We start from the raw sequence: 5,368 nt of genomic DNA, 5'->3' as shown, positions 1-5,368 counted from the left end.
ACAATTTGGTTTAAATAATGACGCTCTTGAAAAAAAGAGATTTTAAATCTAAATGAGCCCTTCCTGGTTAAATAAAGGTTAAATATATTTTTTTCTCATTCATTTGGAGTACAATGTCCTTTAAAAGTCAACAGAACTGAGCTCTCAGTCATTCTACATACAAATGATCTGGGAGGTCATTTTTATGTAGAAGGACGGAGAAGCAGCCTTTTCCCCCACTGCTTACACACTTTTCCAGCAGGAAATAGAACCATGTGTTAGTCAGCCAGTGACATCTCCAGTGCCACTGACCCTTACCCAGAGTTTAGTGATTTACATTGGACATTTTGGTCAATTAGCAGACGCCTCTTATCCACGAGCGCTATTGCAGACAGTGGAGAGGTGTGTTAGCTACTACTACTTGTCTGTCTGTCTGTCTGCCTGTCTGACTGAGTGTTACTGTACGTGCTGTATTCTGTCCTGCCAGAGGAGAGGAGGATGGAGATATGGATAGTTATCAGGCTAATACTGTAACTCTCAGTCTGTTGCTGCTGCTGCGCTGCTGCTGCTACTGCTGCTGCATGATGGATGGTGCTGCTCCTACTACAGAGAAGGGTAGCAACATTCCATAACTTAAAAAACAAAAATCCTAGGTTTTCCAGATTGAATAAACAGGAAATCCAGGCATCGTCCACTGGGATTTCTGGAAACCTTGGAATTGTTTTAGATTTCCAGAAATGTTAAACCCTAACTACTGCAATGATGATGACGAGGCATGATGGATGGAAACCAGCTTCTGGTCATGTGCTTGCAGACTGTGGGCGCCACTAAGAAGGGTGCGCAGGGGGTGGCGAAACGGAGAAGGAATGAGGAGTAAGGGGGTAGGAGACAGGAGACTAGAGGAGTAGGGGTACGGAGACAAGGAGACTATAGGGGTAGGGGTAGAACAGGAGCTAGAGGAGTAGGGGGTAAGGAAGACATGGAGACTAGAGGGGTAGGGGTAAGGAGACAGGAGGTCAGAGGAGTAGGGGGTAGAGACAGGAGACTAGGGAGTAGGGTACGGAGACAGGAGGCTAGAGAGTAGGGGTAGGAGACAGGAGGGTAGAGGAGTAGGGGGTAGGAGACAGGAGACTAGGAGTCACGGGGTAGGAGACAGGAGATAGGGGGAGGAGAAGAGACTAGAGGGGTAGGGGGTGGAACAGGAGGCAGAGGAGTAGGGGGTAGGAGACGGACTAGAGGAGGTAGGAACAGGGGGGGTAGGAGAAGGACAGGGAGTAGGGGTCAGGAGATAGGAGCTAGAGGAGTAGGGGTAGGAGAGACTAGAGGGGTAGGGGGTGGAGACGGAGCTAGAGGAGTAGGGGTAGGAGACAGGAGACTAGAGGGTAGGGGTAGGGACAGAGGTAAGGAGTAGGGGGTAGGAGACAGGAGACTAGGGAGTAGGGGGTAGGAGCGGAGCTAGAGGAGTAGGGGTAGGGGGAGCTAGAGGAGAGGGGTAGGAGACAGAGACTAGAGGGGTAGGGGTAGGAGAGCTAAGGAGTAGGGGTAGGAGACGGAGAACTAGAGGAGTAGGGGGTAGGACGGAGTTAGAGGAGTAGGGGAAGGAGACAGGAGGCTAGAGGAGTAGGGGGTAGGAACAGGAGACTAGAGAGTGAAGGAAAACAGGGGGGTAGGAGACGTAGAGGAGCTAGGGCGTAGGAGACAGGAGACTAGAGAGTGTCAGGAAAACAGGAGGGGTAGGAGTACAGGAGACTAGAGGAGTAGGGGGTAGGAGACAGAGACTAAGGAGAGGGGGTAGGAGACAGAAGCTAGAGGGTAGAGGGGTAGAGACAGGAGGTAGAGGAGTAGGGGGTAGGAAGACAGGAGACTAGCGGGGTAAGGGGGTAGGAGACAGGAGGCTAGAGGAGTAGGGGGTAGGAGACAGGAGACTAGAGGAGTAGGGTAGGAGACAGAGGCTAAGGAGTAGGGGTAGGAACAGGAGACCGACGTAGGAAACGGAGGAGATAGGAGAGGTAGGAACAGGAAGACAGAGAGTAGAAACAGGGGGTAGGACGGACTAAGGAAGTAGGGAAGGATAGAGAGAGCTAGGAGACAGAGAGAGGGGTAGGAGACAGAGGCTACGAGGAGTAGCGGTAGGAGAACAGGAGACTAGAGGAGTAGGGGGTAGGAGACAGGAGACTAGAGAGTAGGGGGTAGGAGACAGGAGACTAGAGAGTAGGAAACAGGGGGGGTAGGAGACAGGAGCACTAGAGGAGTAGGGGGTAGGAGACAGGAGGCTTAGAGAGGTAGGAAACAGGGAGTAGGAGACAGGAGACTAGAGAGTAGGGGTAGGAGACAGAGGCTAGGAGGCAAGTAGGGGGTAGGGAGACAGGAGACTAGAGTAGGTAGGAAACGGGGGGGTAGGAGAGCCGACAGACTAGAGAGTAGCAGGGGTAGGAGACAGGAGACTAGAGGAGTAGGGGTAGGAGACAGCTGAGACTAGGAGGAGTAGGGGGCTAGCGAGACAGGAAGACTAGAGAAGTAGGGGGTAGCAGACAGGAGACTAGAGAGGTAGGAAACAGGGGGGGAGAGACTAGAGGAGTAGGGGTAGGAGCAGGAGCCTAAGAGTAGGTAGGCAGGTAGGAGACAGAGACTAGGAGGAGTAGGGGGTAGGAGACAGGAGACTAGAGGAGTAGGGGGTAGGAGAGGGCAGAGACAGAGAGGTAGGAACAGGGTAGAAGACAGGAACTAGAGGAGTAGGGGTAGGAGACAGGAGCTAGAGAGTAGGGGGTAGGAGACAGGAGACTAAGAGAGTAGGGGTAGGAGACAGGACGTACTAGAGGGTAGGGTAGGACAGGCTAGGAATACTAGAGACGAGACTAGAGCGGTAGGGGGTAGGATACAGGGACTAGAGGAAGTAGGGGGTAGAGACAGGAGACTAGAGGAGTAGGGGTAGGAGACAGGAGCTAGAGGAGTAGGTTGGTAGTGAGACAGGCAGGCAAGAGGCAGTAGGGGGTAGGAAGACAGAGTTAAGGCGTAGGAACGGAGCTAGGCGGGTAGGAGACAGCGAAGACTAGAGGAGTAGGTGGGTAGGAGACAGGAGACTAAGAGAGGTAGGAGACACAGAGCTAGAGGGGGAGCTAGGAGACTAGAGGAGTAGGGGGTAGGAGACAGCGAGACTAAAGGGGTAGGGCGGCTAGGAGACAGGAGGCTAGAGGAGTAGGGGGTAGGAGACAGGAGACTAAGAGGAGTAGAGGGGGTAGGAGACAGGAGCACAGAGCGTAGTGGGGTAGGAAAGGAGACTAGAGGGGTAGGCGGGTAGGAGACAGGAAAAGACTAGAAGGAGTAGGGGTGTAGCGAGACAGGAGCTAGAGGAGTAGGGGGTAGGAACAGGAGGCTAGAGGAGTAGGGTAGGAACAGGACTAGAGGAGTAGGTGGTAGGAGACAGGAGACTAGAGAGTAGGGGGTAGGAAACAGGAGACTAGAGAGGCTAGGCAACAGGGGTAGGAACTAGATGGAGTAGGGGTAGGAACAGGTAGAGAGTAGGACAGGGGGTAGGAGACAGGAGACTAGAGGAGTAGGGTAGGAGAACAGGACTAGGGAGCAGGGGTAGGAGACAGGAGACTAGAGAGTAGGCGGGTCAGGAGACAGGAGACTAGAGGAGTAGGGGGTAGAGAGAAGAGAGACTAGAGGAGTAGGGGTAGGAGACAGCAGAGACTAGAGAAGTAGGGGGTAGGAAGACAGTGAGACTAGAGATGGTCTAGCGAGTAGGCAGTGGGTAGGAGATCAGGAGACTAGCGAGGCAGGATCAGGAGAGACAGGGCGGGTAGGAGACTTAGACAGTAGACAGTAGGTGGTAGGAGACAGGAGCTAGAGGAGTAGGGGTAGGACGACGGGGCAGACGGTCCTCTAGGAGAAGGATAGGATAAAGGGGTAGCAGACAGGAATAACTAGAAGGTAGGTAGCGAGACAGCGAGAGTAGAGGCTAGGGGTAGCTAGGGTCGGGTAGGAGACTAGGCGAGCTAGCAGGAAAGCCAGCGATGAAGCGCAGACAGGGTAGGTACTAGCTAGATTATAGTAGGCGGTAGGACGCACTAGGCAAGGCTCAGAGTGAGTATGGGAGTACGCGAACAGGAGACTAGAGGAGATAGGCGGGGTAGGAGAACGGAACTAGAGGGTAGGTACGGAGACCAGGGAGACTAGAGGGGGTTAGGAGGGTAGGAGGCTAGAGGAGTGGGGGGGTTAGGAAGACAGGAAGCGCTAGAAGGAGATAGTGGGGTCCTCTTATCTCGTCTCCCCTTCTTCGGTTCTTACCTTTATTTACAGGTTACCTCCTCACCTGAGAACACTCATAAGAGCTCCCGGTAAGAAGGAGACTAGAAGGGGGTAGGCCCACACGGGTAAGCGGGAAAGGCTAGAAGGTAGTAGGTTGTATTTGGTACTTGCGCAGTTGTTATCATTAATCAGTTCAGAAGTCGTGTAGAACATGTTTCATTATTTATTTGAGACTAAATTGATTATATTGATGTATTATATTAAGTTAAAATAAAAGTGTTCATTGTTCATTCAGTATTGTTATAATTGTCATTATTACAAATATATATATAATAATCGGCATCGGCTTTTTTTGGTCCTCCAATAATCGGTATCGGCGTTGAAAAATCATAATCGGTCGACCTCTAGTCCATACTATCAGGCATGCTATTAGCAATAGGCATGATCACCTGTAGCCCAACTGATGCAGCATGGTGGCTATAAATAACTAGGCTGAAGCATGGGGTTGTCTATCTGCATTTCCCCTATTGGTCTAATCACTAGCTAGATCTCAGATGTGATCTTTTAACTAGATAGCATCCTAATGATGCATTTGATGTCCCATATAATGTAGGCTTATCTGTTAGGGTAACGTGGGGTAAACCATCATCCGGGGTAACGCACCCCCTGCCTGTACTTCTCACAGAAACCACTTCAAGTCACCATTTTCCCTGGTTGCCACTACTCTAAAAGTGTAATCTGTCTCATAAAAAAAAAAAAATCACTCCCAAAACATGATTTTGAAGCAGGGTGGACGCATGTTTAGGAGTTGAGAAATAAATAAAGTAAGAATGGAAAGCTGGGACCCTCCTCTCTTTAATAAAAGCCAATGAATCTACTGTTTCCCCCATGATTAAAATAATTGTTGTGRATTAACTGCTTGTCAGTATGCATGTTTCCCTCCCTATGGCACTCGTAACTTGAATGCTTTTCGAGCATAATTTCTTTCTCACATAGAACACACAACAACAAGCCGACGAGGTACAATTGAAGTCGGAAGCTTACATACACCTTAGCCAAATACATTTAAACTCAGGGTTTTCACAATTCCTGATATTTAATCCAAGTAAAATTTCCCTGTCTTAGGTCAGTTAGGATC

Source organism: Salvelinus sp. IW2-2015, unplaced genomic scaffold (genome assembly GCF_002910315.2).
Source record: "Salvelinus sp. IW2-2015 unplaced genomic scaffold, ASM291031v2 Un_scaffold6622, whole genome shotgun sequence".
In the NCBI taxonomy this organism is placed as follows: Eukaryota; Metazoa; Chordata; class Actinopteri; order Salmoniformes; family Salmonidae; genus Salvelinus; species Salvelinus sp. IW2-2015.
The sequence above is the reverse complement of the archived record's forward strand: the minus strand, read 5'-3'. Positions refer to the sequence as shown.